Raw genomic sequence first — 17,277 nt, forward strand, 5'->3', positions numbered from 1 at the left:
AGTTACTGAACTGAGGGCCTAGTGTGAGTTTTCATTAAACTCACTAGTGAGCGCGTCAAAAAATGGCATTAAATGTATGACGGATTGTACAGCGACCCTAGCGGGAAACATTCAAAAACTAAAATTTTCATACATTTTTTAAACGCGCTCACTAGAGAGCGCGTTTGATGTAAACTCACACTCAGCCCACTGATATTACATTATTTATTGCGAAATAGTATCTATTACAACCATATAAGATCCATAGTACCTACTGTCATACTGTAAGTACCAATTTTAAAGCGTTCATTTTCCATCACAAAATTCGGGATAATTTTATTGTTATCCACTTCCGAAACTTAGTAGTCAAAACTAAAACAAAATTTAATGCTCGGATGTTCATAATTTCATTTAGTAAGTCCATTAGCGACAGAATCACAAACAAAGGCGTGTTCTACCAAACCTTAGAGCCAAAGCACACGATGCGTTGCGGCGCCGCACCACAAAGATTTCGCCTTATCGTGCGACGGGGCGCTACTCGACTAATATCAGTGGCGGGCACCGCTCGTGTGCCCGCCACTGATATTTCTATGTTAATATTAAAACAGCTCCTCCAAAAAACTATAGGTCTCCGTGGAAACGAGCCCTAGGGCCCTCGCCCACGGCGACTTATTGCGACAGCATCGCTACTAACGCGCGTTAGTCGCATTTGCAACGCACTACAGAAGTGAATCACTTCAAGTGATGCCAACGCGCCACTAACGCGCTACAGCAGCGCGACTGCATCGCTACAAAAAGTCGCCGTGGGCGAGGGCCCTAAGACAATAGCTGAACAGTGAAGGGGTCGGTCTTGGTCTAGTCGATTCGAAATCCGAGGAACGCGGGTACGGATCCCGCCGCCGCTCGACTATAATGTGGTGAGCCTACTTGTAACACAAACATATTTAGCTTAGTACGAGGGGCTAACGGAAAAATAAAGAACACTTATAAACTGGATCCTGCAAAAAACTGGGAACGAGCCCTAAGACGCAGAGAGACCGCTCCGGCGTCGCACCGCGCCGCAACACATCGTGTGCTTTGGCTCTTACATTACAATAGAATACCTTTACAGAATAACGAAGTTAAATCTCTCAGTCCTCCGTTATCAATGGTCCAGATCGGGACAAAGTACTGTAACTTTTTAGGGTCCCGCAACTTGAAATGAAAGGGTTCACTTCATTGTTTAAAATGATTTTAAGGGAAACGACGCATTAACTATAACATGACTACTAGAACTCTCTAAAACTATAGCAGGACTATTATTTACCGTGAATGTGATAAAGATTGATTAAAGACCTATTATTTTGAATTTTTGAATCGATAATAAGGTGATCGCTATAGTAACTAGCCAATACATTGTTATTGACCAACTTGCCTAAAATAAAAAGAAACAAGCCTAATGGAAGTTATTAAGAGAGGAAAAGAGACAAATATTTTTTCTGAGCAATAGGCAGTCCAATGTAGTAAATACTTTTGTCTCTTACTTATTAACAATCCAATATACCAATAACTATATATAGGCTAATTACTATAGCAATCACCCTACTTCAGTAACTCAAAGATTGTCAATGATTTGTAGCTTTTGGAAGATTAGAAACTAAAGTATTAAATTATTAGCGCACGATGGCGTAATATTAAACTCTATCAAAATCAAAAAACAAAATCAAAAATATTTTATTAAATTTAGACCAATATTTTGACACTCTATTTAATTTAATACGGAACCTTTGATTATCTTTAATTAACAAGTAGGGCAGTGCTTTTGGTACGAAATATTTAAAGGTAAAAAAACTTCTTAACAATCCTTTGAGGAGTCAAATCTTGGATAAGTATTTGAATTTTGATCGCCATTATCAGATATTTATTTTGACTTGTTACAGTTATTAGAAAAGTTTTGGCCGAATTTCGCAAAAGATTTTATTTGAAATCATTGAGCCTTTTGCTGGTATGAAGAATTAAATTATTTATTACGCTTCAGGAGGATTTTGTAAAATATTTAGTTAATAATATAGGTACCTTAACCATTTTGGCTTAGTAATAAACATAAGGTCGCGGGAAGCACCTGGATGCAGGCAACGCAGGACTGTTCGTGAAATCCTTACGGCAGGCCTTTGTCCAGCAGTGGACATCATTTCTAGAGTGGAGGCAACGTACCGAAAAGCGCAGCGTAGGACACCCACCCACAAGGTGTACCGACGACCTCATAAAGGTAGCAGGAAGGCGCTGGATGCAGTCAGCTACCAACGAGGCGATGTGAAAATCATTGGGAAATGATGATGATGATGACAGATCGAATGGTATATACGTACTAACGTACTGTTCTAGAATCAACAAAAGAAGGCCATATCAAATACCGAATCCTATATAACAATAAACATAACAAGTAATTCCTTCCAAATAAGAATAGTATGTTATTGACAAATAATATACAATATACAATTCATCATACGTAGGGTGGTACGGGAACGCGATATCTATTGACATTTGAATTCCTGCTCATAGGTGTGCAATATTTCATGGCATTACATTTCTGAAATAGCATTACTACGTTGGAATAAGATGTAACGTCAGATTACGTTTTGCTTAATCTCACACTTATTACTTGGACAACTACCAATGTTACATTATATTATAACTAGCTTTTGCCCGCGGCTTCACCCGCGTGAAATTTAGTTTGTCACAGATCGTCATAAATTATAGCCTATAGTTATTCTGGGTTATAAACAATAATACTGTAAAGTTTCATGAAAATTCGTTCAGTAGTTTTTGCGTGAAAGAGTAGCAAACATCCAGACATCCAAATATTTGTATTTATGTATTTATAATATTTGTAGAATGTTGGATTAGTAGGATCATCATCATCATCATCATTTCAGCCATAGGACGTCCACTGCTGAACATAGGCCTCCCCCAATGCTTTCCATGTTGATCGATTGGCAGCGGTCTGCGTCCAGCGCTTCCCTGCTACCTTTACGATGTCGTCGGTCCACCTTGTAGGTGGACGTCCCACGCTGCGTTTTCCGGTACGCGGCCTCCATTCCAGAACCTTTCTGCCCCATCGGCCGTCAGTTCTGCGTACTATGTGCCCTGCCCATTGCCACTTCAGCTTGCTAATCCGTCGGGCTATGTCAGCGACTTTGGATTAGTAGGATATGCCACAGTAAAGTATCTTATCTAGTACTAACGTATGAACTGTACTTGATAAACGTCACAATATTCAAGTTACTTCTACACTGCGAGCCAGCGTCTCACAATTTCAACTGATATCTATTTTGATTTTAAACTGAAAACAAAACAACATGTTACAGCACGTAAGGAACTAAACTGGCAACTCCAGCAATAACAGCCCATACTCGCAAAACATTGCTATAAGTGCAGCGAAGCTTGGTAAATGCTCTGAGGATGGACAAAAAGCGTAGAAGTAACCTTCGAGGAAAATTGTTACTAACAAACTATGGATGAAAATAAACGCTCGAAATATTCACAGAATATTTAGATGTATCGTCGTTTCAGCCGAAAGACGTCCACTACTGGACAAAGGCCTCCCCCAAGGATTTCCACGAAGACCGATCCTACGCCGCTCGCATCCAGGCACCTCCTCCCGCGACCTTCACCAGATCGTCATATATGTATGATTATTTAGATGTATATTCACTTCAAAAATAAATAATTAAAATAAAATAAAAAAATATTTAGAGGGGTTCCCATATAACCAACGTTATTCTCGGCGCTTTTACTAACGGCAACAGGTAGACGCTTGAAATACACACTTTAAACAGAAATAATTCAATAAAAATTAAGGGGGAGTTCCTATACAACAACAAAATTGTCGTACGGAACTCTTCGTGCGTCGGTTTGGCCGGTTTTTAATCTGATATGTAAAGCCAAACAGAATAAAATAGAACAGAAAGTATTTATTTCCACAATTTCCAAGTTTCCGTTTCCAAATTTCCAGATTTCGGTCAAATACCCACAATTTTTGATGCGTTTATACTTTAATATTGTTAAATAATCTTATAACAATAAATGAAAATGTAAAAACATAGAAAACCGCAGATAATTTGACCAAAAACATATTGAAATTTGTCAGTTGACAATGGTATCTCGATAGCTTCTATACTTTTTTCTTACCAAGGGTATCATCCCAAGAAAGAGATACGACAGGATAAATTCATTTTACACATTTTAGCCCAATGAAAGAACCCTTTTTCTGATGAATTTTCTTATACGAGGGAGAAATAATATTTACGCCTTAATTTATATTTATGACTGTCGCTCTTGTGATTTTCATAATGTGCGAGGAATTTTATTTATAACCGAGAAACCATGTCTCTCACATGGGAGTATTTAATAACGTCAAAAAGGCACAGCAATAGCAGAATAATCGAAATATATAAAACTCAAAGGTGACTGACTGATTGACATAGGGATCTATCAACGCATAGCCCAAACCACTGGACGGATCGAGCTGAAAGGCATGCAAGTAGATGTTATGACATAGGCATCCGCTAAGAAAGGATTTTACGAAACTCCACCCCTAAGGCCCTTTTCACACGTCCCGGTAGCCGGCTAACCGGCGCCGGGTACCCGGTCGTGAAGTGTATGGGCATGCCGGATTAATTACGCCGGAACATGTGAAAGCTACGTACCATGCCCATACACTTCACCACCGGATACCCGGCGCCGGTTAGCCGGCAACCGAGATGTGTGAAAAGGGCCTAAGGGGGTAAAACGGGATCCACGCGTACGAAGTCGCGGGCGGCCGCTAGTGTAAGATAATATAGGTTTAGCGCTCAACTCAGTCAGTACCTGAGGTATGGAGCGGCACGGGAGGGGTGACATTAACATATTAACACACGTGTACGAGCACGATCTCCCCTATCCGTCCCCCGGACACGGCCTGAGCCGAGGTCCGAGCCTACCGTGGCGCCCTCAGGCCGCGTCTGTAGTCCCCTCGATCGGGCCCACTAGAGTGAGCCCGCCGTAGGCTGGACTTTGGTCCAACACCGCGGTGGGCAACCCTCTAGTTGGGTTCGCCACTGATCGGGCGCCTTATGCGCTCGATACGGCCCGATCGCGAAAGTCGGTCTGCGACCGACGCGGACGAGCCTGGGCTTCGCTTCGCGAAGCCCACACTCGGCCTCGTCGGCACGCGCACCGACGATCGCCAACGGCTAGAGTACCTTCTGTACTCGCCACTCTGCCCGGTGAAGCTGGAAAAGCTCCTCAAGCTACCAGCGCGCGTCCAAAAAAAAAAAAAAAAAAACGAGCACGATCGTACATCCTGCTGCACCGTCAGCATCGACCACCGGGCGACCCATGAACCCTCAACGTGCACCGTCGGCACTTTACACCGACGGCACACTAGCAAATACTTATAAATGTGTACAATCAATAAATCTATATATATAAAAGAAAGTCGTGTTAGTTACTCCACTTATAACTCAAGAACGGCTGAACCGATTTAGCTGAAAATTGTCAGGGAGGTAGTTTAGAGCCAGGAGAAGGACATAGGATACTTTTTATCCCGTTCGAAATAAAAAAAAGGCTGCTTATTTATTGCCATTAAGGCGGAACAAAGTTCGCCGGGTAAGCTAGTCTATATATTTAAAAGAAAGTCGTGTTAGTTACTCCACTTATAACTCAAGAACGGCTGAACCGATTTAGCTGAAAATTGTCAGGGAGGTAGTTTAGAGCCAGGAGAAGGACATAGGATACTTTTTATCCCGTTCGAAATTAAAAAAAAAGTCTGCTTATTTATTGCCATTAAGGCGGAACAAAGTTCGCCGGGTCAGCTAGTTATGTATAAATACCAATAGCATTACAGCAATAAAACAGATATCAACCGTCCGTCGTTGTGTCTCATTTCCCCCCGCTGCGGCCAAGACACCCTTAGCCGTCGCTATGATCAGTCCGGTGAGTCTGCCGGGCTGGCAGCGGGTCCCCGCCTCCTACCTGCCGTCCTAACGCTGCTGCCCTGGGCGACCTGGGCACAACTTCCTTCCTATCAAAAACCTTATTATGTCTAAGTATCTATTGTTAGGCAGGGCTAGGGCTCTAGGGACTTAGTGTCTTAGGGAATAGGGACTCTAGGCTCACTAGGGAGTTAGTTCCCTTCCTGACCGCATATCCCGGGCACGGGAGCGGTGCCTTACAAACACTGCCTCCCGCCCGTAAATCTTCGAGCCGGATCATGACAGAGCAATCTGAAAGAGATCTGAAGCCTCGCTGACGTTTGACTACAAAAACACCCTCAAGTGCCGCTTCCATACCTCAGGTACTTACTGAGTGAGCGCTAGGCCTGTAATTGTGCAATCTATACGAAAGGTCACTCACTGACTCACTCGTCCCGAAATTTCGGAAACTACAAGTGTTAGGAGTCTCAAATTTTGCATGGGGTTTCCTTTTAGAATGTAGGTGCTCACTAAGAAGGATTTTTTTCCCGAAGGGGGTAAAACAGGATCCACGCGTACGAAGTCGCAGGCGGCCGTTAGTCTAAATCTGTAACTCAACTCAAAGGTGACTGACTGACTGACCATAGTGATCTATCAACGCACAGCCCAAACCACTGGACGGATCGGGCTGAAATTTGGCATTTGGCCGCTGCGCACTGGTTAATAATATAAGTACTGAATAAAATGTTGACGGCTCTATTTTCAAACATTTTTCACATGACAAAGCAATAACAGAGCTCGTATTGTAAGCACACAAATTGTAAGTTTCGTCGAAACACACCAGCAACTTCACACGTTACTAAGAGCAGATAAATTAATTAAACCGGGAAAGTGCCACCGCAAGCCCCTCTGACGAATTCAATAAAAACTTTACAATAGAGACGACCTAATACCTATGTAACAAATAATTGTAACAGGTATAAAATACTACCCTTGTAAAATCACTGGTATTATTCTACTTACGGCAAATAATTTTTCACTTTGTTAGAATCTAAGGCTGGGTTGCACCACTTTCTTTAACTTTAAGAAATGTCACTAATCTGTCATACTCCATACAAAATGCACCGGTTATTGTTATAGCTACGGTTAAAGTAAGGTGGTGCTACTCAGCCTTGTTCTCTTTTTGAAATACTTTGAGTTTCCAATAGAGATCGCTGGAAGGAGGATCTGTAACTTTCAGGAGTACCTATCTAAGTATTTGTTACTATGGATTTCCAGATTTCCTTTGAAGTACACTGTGGACTTTTTAACGTTTTGCATATTATAAATAAATATAACCTTTTTAAATATCATTAGCAATCAATTGACTATCAGAACCTCTAATAGAGTATCGGTATCGCATAACAATCAAGGTTTTCCTTCTCTAGTCACTATGGAACAGTTGTAGGCACGGACTGTACGTACAGTATTAGGTACTTTTTATTAGGAGATGCAGATTACAGTGCGCGAGAGAGCTGATCTCCCCTGCCCTTTTGTCCCTGTGTCTGAAAGTCCTCCACCTGGACATGATCTCCCCTAGTTTACCTGGAAGTCTTTAAAAAGACTCGGACGCAGGTTGGACGTAGTAAGGACATCTGGTCAGGTGGGGATTCTTGGATGGCTTAAACATGGAGTGCAGGTGCGGTTTTATTCCCCAGTCGATGAAGCACGTCGTGCCCTGAGTGCCCAAGCAACTGCACTCAGGAGGATTTGATTTGATGAGTGCTGCTGACAACGCCATTCTTGTAGCGGAGTTTTGGGCTGACACTGTGTAGGTTTGTTCTCGACACGAAAAGAAGAAGATTAGGTACTTTAATAAAAATAAATGTAATTCGAATTGACCCGATAGTCACGTGATATTTCCACCCACATCAGCTCCTCTCTAAACTTTTATTTGCAGAGCGGAGAAGTTATCTACACACGAACTCAGCCCACAATTATTATCGCTATTCAGTCCGCCGCCATTGTAATCAACGGTTATTTTGTTTAACTTTATTTCTGTAAGGGTAAATGTCAAAATCGCTTGTGAATTTGTTATTAACTTGCTGGAGTATTATTATTTTTGGTATTTCATTAGAGTTAAGTGTTGGATGGCAGGGAAGTAGGTATCTATCACCAGATTGTAGTAATATAAGTACATACACTCGTATTCCCAATACAAAGTTTCATCCTCTTTTTCATCTTGTAAAAAATCATAGGCCTTCCCAATGCTTTCCATGTTGATCGATTAGTAGCGAGCAGCCTGCGTCCAGCGCTTCCCTGCTACTTTTATGATGTCATCGGACGTCCCACACTGCGTTTTCCGGTACGCGGCCTCCATTCCAGAACCTTGCTGCCCCATCGGCCGTCAGTTCTGCGTACTATGTGCCCTGCCCATTGAAAAAATGGTCTGTCCATATTTACAGACCGGGGGTCAACCGAATAGCTGGGAACATTATTCATTCCCAACTTCACTCCTTTTGGGTCATTTTTTGCAATAAATAACTTAGAATAATTATGCCCTTTATACCAAATATTAATAATATTAATACCAAAAGCTGAACTACGAGTGTTGTTCAAAAAGTAATGAGAAAGGGATATTTCTATCCATCACAAAAATCTGAAAAAAAAATTGGGTAGGTAGCTTAATTCTTCACTAGAAACTGGTAAAAAATCATTGAAGTTCACGATTGCGTTTAAGAATTACAAAATGAAGTAGACGTAAATCGTTAATAGACTCTTAAAATTTTCCAGATCAAAAGCATTAAGTGTTATTTCGCAAAATAACTTAACTTATAAAACTTATAATAACCGGCCTACAAAGTTAGAGTTATTTTTAAGATGGCCGCGCAACTCAGAGTCGCGAAGAAATTTAAATTGTAAGGTTACTTTCGTCCTAGTTTAATATTCATGAATGCTAGACTTTATTCCAGTACTTAGAAAGTTTTGTTAGATAACCCCTTCAGACAAAATAGAGGATGTTAGCAGGTCAGAATTTTGTAAGTTGAGAGCACATCAATGTACAAAACAACAAATGGATTTATTTAAACTACGAGTATAGTTCCAAGAAACTCAATTGGTTGTAAATTAGCACTAATTTAGATAAGTACGATAGTTTCTTTGAAATTAATGCATTATATTGCTACTAGCTTTCCGCCCGCGGCTTCGCCCGCGTGGAATTTTGTCTGTCACAGAAAAACTTTATCTCGCTCGTCCCTGTTTCAAATACCGGGATAAAAACTATCCTATGTCCTTTCCCGGGACTCAAACTATCTCTATGAAAAATTTCATCAAAATCGGTTCCGTGGTTTAGGCGTGAAAGCAAGACAGACAGACACTTTCGCATAAAATTTATAAATTATAAAGTATAGATTACAAGCGTTATTTTACATTTAATATTTTCCTTTTATGAATCTTTCCACAATTTATTTAGCCTGTGATGAAGGAAATTATGTCACCCGCCTTACCCAAATACACATAAATGAGAAGAAAATTGTAATTTTTATGAAATTAATTTTCGATCCTTCCTGTTAATATTCCTCATTTTACTTTAATAATACTTAAATATTTTATCAAGGGATGGTATTAAAAACGAAAACCTACAATTAGCTTCCGCCCACGGCTTCATCCGCAATTTACATAGCCAGAGTTGTTTTTTTCATCCACAACGAGGAAGCTCTTGTCCTTCATCTATCAAGAGATGGAAAGTAATAATCAGGCCATTCATCGGGGAATCCATCATCGGGAAACCAGACGCAGGTTAGCGTACCATCCCTATATTGTTGACATTCCACCAGCTCGCACTAAGCGTTTCGATGACTCTTTTATAATGCGAACGGCTAGGGACTGGAATCTGTTGTCTGCTGCTGTCTTTCCCGAAGACTATAATCCGGGCCTTTTCAAGGCGAGAGTGAATAGGCACTTGCAGGGCAGATATTATGTACCATCCTAGACTGCATCCCACTTAACATCAGGTGCGATTGTGGTCAAATACCTGCCTTGTTATGCATAAAAAAAAGGCCGAAGGTGGAAGTAAGCATCACCCGGAATCCTCAGCCACAGAGGAACTGGCTATCTTACCTCCAAGTGCCGGAAGGTAGATGCAAGATTAGGCAAGATGGTGGTAGCTAGCCGGGCGAACTTAGAAAAAGCCCTACCACCAACCAAACCGAACAGAAACATCTGCCCTCACCGGGAAGCAAACCATGGACCTCTGGGTTTGAAGCACTAAATGCTAAAGATCTACCTAGAATAAGCATTTCGCGACCGAAACTCGCAACGCAACGACTTGCGAGTCCAATGATAGTTTAACTTACCCCCGGGACAAACTTGACCGTCACTGGTTGGGTTTTTATCGGCGGTCAAGCTGTAGATCCTGCCTATACAGGAGTTGCAGCGGTAGAAACAAGAAGAGTGAATAGTCCCGTACCTAGAATAATACACCAAAAGTATCGATGGTCTATCGATGGTGTTTATAGACATGCAACACTAATGCTAATGAAAGATAGATTAGAGAAGAGACAACACTAATGACAGTAGCGTTTTGAGACTGTTAATTGTTGGAGGTATCGTTTAGCGAACATATCTAGCAATCAATCAACATTACACTACTAGCTGAAAGGGACCTTGAAGCTTAACTTTGATACATACGGTCTAAAAGAATCACGAGCTGAACTAACTTTATCAAACAGGCTAAAAAGTTTGTAACGTTAATACATGCGGACAAGAAAAACGCACGCGAGGTACCATTGGTACCTATGTGGGTACATTCCAATTCCTATAGTAAGATAGTATCTATTTAAGGTACCTTATCAAGTTCGGTGGATGCAGAGGGTAACTAAGAGACTTTCTTTACTCATGTGGCAACTACACTCCGTCGCCGCTGGGCTATTTAATTGTGATTAGGTAAACTTAACGAATAGAGTCGCTTCTCAAATATTAAATATTTAATTGAGGTGAGCTTACCACGAAAAGTTAACGGGACTATTAGTTAGTAACGATTGTTACGTAATACGTAATAGTATTTTTTTATTTATCTTCCCATAACACCCGTTTCTTTTTCCCGGCCATTATATTTATTCATACTTATCGATGGCCGATGAAAAGATTCATTCTAGTAGTTAATTGATTGACTTATACTCCAGTCATTTAAGCTTAAATTAGGTAAGAATCTCGGAATTCGAGATACCCAGCTGTAAGTCTGTAAATACTTGTATATTGACACCCTAAAAGTTGTCTCAAAACCTACATATGGTAGGGTGTAAGCAACTATTAAATTTTGAGGTCAAAGGTCATAAAAATCGCTTTTTTTGGAAATATCTCATTTCCTATGGGTTTTTTGCTATTTGTATTTATTATCAATATTGTAGAATACAAAATTCTCTACAAATTTTGTTCAAAAAATTTTTTTATACGGTGAACCGTTTTCGAGATAGAGGGCGGCCGCTAGTACTTATAATAAATCTGTAGAGGTCAATTCTGTACATGAAATATATTTTCAAAATAACTACCAGGGGGTGATTAGTGATCGATACTGATGCCAAAAATGCAATCAGTAAAATTTTTGTCTGTCTGTCTGTCCGTCTGTATGTTCCTTATAGAAACAAAAACTACTCGACGGATTTTAACGAAACTTGGTACAATTATTCTTCATACTCCTGGGCAGGTTATAGTATACTTAGGAATTCCCACGGGAACATGAATTAGCGGGAAAATCCTTTTGTATGAAAAATCTAAACGCTTAACGGAAGTTAGACGCTTGATATTTGGCATGTAGGTACCTTAGTAAAAGTAAACAACAAGGAATTCCCGAAATCCCCACGGGAATTAGCGGGAAAATCCTTTTGTATGAAAAATCTAAACCGCTTAAGTTGACCTGAAGTGATGCAGTGACCGCGCGCTCTCCGCCCTCTATCTCGAAAACGGTTCACCGTATAAAAAAAATTTTTATACAAAATTTGTAGAGAATTTAGTATTCTACAATATTGATAATAAATACAAATAGCAAAAAGCCCATAGGAAATGAGATATTTCTAAAAAAAGCGCAAAAAAACCGATTTTTGTGATCGTTGACCTTGAAATTTAATAGTTGCTTACACCCTACCATATGTAGGTTTTGAGACAACTTTTAGGGTGTCAATATACACGTATTTACAGACTTACAGCTGGGTATCTCGAATTCCGAGGTGAACTTACTATAATGACTGGACTATTATCCAACACCAGTTCACCAAACTCTGCATCCGTATTCTTGAGCATTTTCAGCAGACAGCAACGTATACTTACAACAATTCCGGTGATTAATGCGTATGAAATTAGTATTTAATTGCTGTTTAACAGTGTCGTGGTGACTAGGTGGGTGTCATATCCGATAATAATACTCTGAAAGTTTAATGTAGGTTTGCCGATATATCTCTCTCGTTCTATTTTTTGGGAATGGAAAGAGACGAATCTGATTTGCGTAGGTGAAAACAATAATTTGATTACAAACTCAATTGACTGATATTAGACTTCAGTAGCCTTATTCACGTAACAAAACTTCATCAACGACAACACAGTGTGAGTTGCGACTCTATCGAGTAATCGTTCTATCAAAATAACCATTGTTAATACGGATTTAGAACTGTTTTTCAATGGGACGACGTAACAAAACTTCAATGACAACAAATCGCCGAGTTGCGATCCTATCGAGTAATCGTTCTATAGAAAATGACCCTTGTTTTTCAATGGGACGACTTCTGAACGTCAGCGAGATCTTGACTGCTAAAATACGTGAATTAGGCCACTGAGCAGCTATTTAATCTATTTCTGTAGTTAATTGAACATTGCTAAAATCAAGTGGCAGTGGCGCATAGGTCGTCTTAGAGCTGATGGTCGTTGGGGCAGACAAGTTTTCGAGTGACGAGCACGGGCCGGAAGACGTAGTGTGGCCATGCCCCTCACTAGGTGAACTGACAATCTGGTGAAGGTCGCGAGAAGTACCTAAGGCAGCGCAGGACCGGTCGTTATGGAAATTCTTGGGTGAGGCCTTTGTCCAGCAGTGGACATCATTTGGCTGAAACGAACGAATTTAATTTTTTTTAAGGTTAATACACAATATAATGATTTCTGATGAAGTTCTGCTGTAAAATTACTGATGTTGCTGTTGAAATGCCCTAAAAGTTCCTATTACACTGGTCAACAAAAAATCAAATTGAAAATGGTGCCGAGATTCTGTTGATAGTTTATTATTAGGTGTGTATCTATTAGTAATAATAAAAATATTGATGGTCCATAAATAAGAATAATAATAAAAGATACTGGTTTTTTAAGTTCGATGGACTATTTGGAAAGATTTGCGTGGATTTTGTTCGTTGAAATTACATTTTTTTTTAGTCCAGTAACTACTCTGAAATTGTGAGACATGCCTTAAAAACTCAGGATGTAATTATGTTCATCAAAAGGCACTACCTCCACAGTCATCTTGACCAATTCCCAGATAATCTTGATCTCTATAGCATGCTATAGCTAAGAACAGCGGGAGCGATGCTATCAAGACCTTAAATCCATTGTAAGAGAGGTACCATGGCAGATGGGATCGGCATATGATGGCTGGTTACTGCTGGGGGATGTAACGTGATAGCCCCACTACACCTCATTCACAAAAGTCATGGAAAAGAAAGTTTTTAAGCACTTAAAAATATAACAAACGCTGATTTTGATGAAATTTTGTATTTTTCTATACACGACAAAATCTCGAAAACCACTCGTAGGAAATCAACAGTTTTGCTACTAAAGCAACCAGTACAAGGTCCTCAATCAAAAAAAGTATACAGTTCCTTGGCACCAAAACAAGTGTTGACCAGTGTTATCTTTTGGGTTGTAACAACCTCGGTATCAGACATCATAATTATGTCACCACACACGTCTGATATACCTACCTATATTTCAATCAGACCAACGAAGCACTAAAATATCTCCTCAATGTAGGCCTAGCATCGAATTACTAATTTATCCTATTGTAGCAATAGGCATTTAATCTACTACATAACTATAATAATTATTATGTTTAATTAGGTAGGTAGGTATCTGTAGTAAACCACTACAGTAATCATAAAATATCATGCTCCTTCAATTTGCCTTGTGTCATTAGGCCTAGAATTTGATCTTTATTAGTGTTGTGACGCTATCTAATACTAAGGGTGGATTGCACCATCTTACTTTAACTTTGACCAACGTCAAAAATCTGTCAAACTCCATACAAAAACACCGGTTATCGTTAAAGTTACGGTCAAAGTTAGGTGGTGCAACTCAGTCATAGGCTGAGATTTTTGACGTTTGTTAAAGTCAAAATAAGATGGTGCAACCCAGCCGTATGTGAATTTAATCTATACTAATATTATAAATGTGAAAGTAACTCTGTCTGTCTGTCTGTCTGTATTGCTTTCAAGCCTAAACCACTGAAGCGGGTTTGATGAAATTTGGCATAGAGATAGTTTGATAGTTTGAGGGAAAGGACATAGAAAAGTTTTTATCCCGGTTTATGAAACAGGGACGCGCGCGATAAAGTTTTTCTGACAGACAAAATTCCACGCGGGCGAACCGCGGGCGGAAAGCTAGTTGGAAATAAGTCCAAATGAACACAACGAAACTATCATAGACATACAAGGAGCATTACTCGTCCCTTCAATACATACAGGGTGGAATTTTGTAATGCCACCTAGAGGGAAAGTATTATTAATATTGTAAATAGAACATTTTTCTCAAAGAAAACATACCTTTATTTTTTAAAAGAAATATTTAAAAATAATTCCACCCTGTATACTCGACTATACAGTACCCGGCAATAAATATTGCACATCGACCTTTGGAAAGAGAATCGGTTAATTTCGGCTCGTAGAGCGTTATCTTTGTCGCACACTACCTATACGATTGACAAAACATTATTCAATAAAAATATTGTCCGAACTCTTAGTATTTCTCTTCAACAAATACTTTAACACATTGTAAACCACTTTTCTTTCACGACTATAAAAAGTTTTTAGCAATTTAATTCACAAAATCAATTCAAAGATTTTCAAAAATTTAAAATAATGTTTGTTTACACTTTGACAAAACATCATTGTCAGTCATTGTTCAAGTGCGACAGTGATAACGCTCTACGAAACCGAAATTTTCCGATTGTCACTTTCTAAAGGTCGATGTGCATATTTATCGCCGGGTATTGTAACTTTGTTTGCTCCTTCAACTATTCAGCTTCCAAAGGTTGTTCAGAATACAGACCCATTACGTCACATCACAGTGTCACATTATGTGTTTAGATCGTTAATGGTGACACAACAGCGAGCGGGCGCAATTAGCGTCACTCAGAGCGTCTTGGTTCTCAAGTTTGTGTTACACTGGTGGAATGGGACACTTAATAGGCTGAGTTGCGCCATCTTACTTTAACTTTGACAAACGTCAAAAATCTGTCAAACTCCATACAAAAAACCGGTTATTGTTATAGTTACGGTCAAAGTTAGGTGCAACTCAGCCTTAGATATATAACGGTGAACTTATAGACTAATAGACAACGGGAGCGCAGGACCGGTTGTGGATAACCTTGGGGGAGGTCTATGTCCAGCAGTGGACGTCATTTGACTGAAACGAACGAACTTACAGACTGTCCGTTGCAAAACAACGCTCAAAATATCATCCAGGAAGATTTTTGTGTGAAATTTGTTTAAATATTAATTTGCTGAATTCTTATTTTATAATCTCCCTATTAGTTCTCAAAATGCCAATGAACTCTCAAAAACAATTCAAATTTTATTGAAATTGAAACTTCCAAAACGAAAAACGACCGTCTTATTAACTCATTTGGCGAAATACTCGTAGTTGGGAACAAAACACTTTATAACAACGGTTTAGTATTAATAAAAACAGGATAAAACACAGTTTTTAACTGGAGAAGGAGACACCCGAGAGAAAAAGCTGATTGAATTCCAAATTGAGAACTAGAGGTGAATTTACACGACACGATTCTACTTGAAATGAGAAAATGATTCTACTTGAGAATTTTTAATAAATTTTTCTATGGTTTAATTGTAAGACCAAATTTTTCTGTACGATTTGGTTGGTGTTAGGGTTTGTTCTAAGTCTAGCTAGATACCACCATCTTACGTAACTCTGTCGCCATAACAACAATTTTGTGTGTTCCAGCAGTTGAGATAAGATAGCCTCTGTGGTTGAGGATTCCGGGTGAAGCTTGCTTTCACCTTCGACCTACTTTCCATCATGTGAGGTCATCATCATCATCATCATCATTTCAGCCATATGATGTCCACTGCTGAACATAGGCGTCCCCCAATGCTTTCCACGTTGATCGATTGGTAGCGGCCTGCGTCCAGCGCTTCCCTGCTACCTTTATGGTGTCGTCGGTCCACCTTATGGGTGGACTTCCCACACTGCGTTTTACGGTACGCGGTCTCCATTCCAGAAGCTTACTGCCTAAGGTGAGGTGCATGCCAAGAGCTTCCTCGTTGTGAATTAAAAAAAAAAACATTTCTCGTTCCCGAATCGTACAGTGCAAACCTGCAACTTTAAAGCAAGTAAACCAAAGTACGTTAGCGCCGGACCATTTGCATTTCGCCAAGATCATTTTGAAACGCGACGGATTGGAGACTCCTTTGGAGTTGTTCCAGGATTATTACCATTTGATGGTAATTTGAGACGGCCCAGGTCTGTGTTATCTAATATTATGGTAATGGACCGTTTTGAGGTATGTTTCTGTTGGTTTAGGATAATTGAGGGTAATTGGGGAGCGTGTAAGATAGATTTCATTGTTGTGTTACTAAATGCATTACTTCGCAATTTATACATTGACAGTATCTTTTAACGGGACCATTCCCACTTGTCGTTCCCACCTGTATAGCCAGGATCTACAGCTTGACCGCCAATAAAAACTCAACCAGTGAAGGTCAAGTTTGTCCCGGGGGAAAGTTAAACTGTCCCTAAATCCATCTTCGTGGTGTGTGTGATCCTCTATGATGAATTTATTCATCATCAGCATAACTTATGCTTCCGAGACAGTGATATTGTTTAATCTGTAGGTAGGTACCTACTAAATTCATAACAGACTACTTCAATTATTTAACTGTTTAATCGGTAGGGACAAACCCATCTATCATGCATCCGTTACGATAAGCGAATCACACTTCCCGTTTTAATATACTACACTCTAGTTGGACCAATACTTAGGTTCTTTATTTTTCACTAGCTTTTGCCCGCGCTTTTTAGAACACAGTTTCTTCTGATTAATTTCGTTGCAGGTCCAATGACAGTATAACTTTCCCCCGGGACAAACTTGAACGTCACTGGTTGGGTTTTT

The 17,277-nt window shown here is 39.8% G+C and overlaps 1 long non-coding RNA gene across 1 annotated transcript in view; it reads left to right on the top strand.

The window, feature by feature from the left end:
- The window catches only part of LOC135083396 (uncharacterized), a 121,929-nt gene that overhangs the window by 25,516 nt on the left and 79,136 nt on the right, over positions 1-17,277 (top strand). The window lies entirely within an intron of this gene.

This window comes from Ostrinia nubilalis, chromosome 23, assembly GCF_963855985.1.
Source record: "Ostrinia nubilalis chromosome 23, ilOstNubi1.1, whole genome shotgun sequence".
NCBI classification, from domain to species: Eukaryota; Metazoa; Arthropoda; class Insecta; order Lepidoptera; family Crambidae; genus Ostrinia; species Ostrinia nubilalis.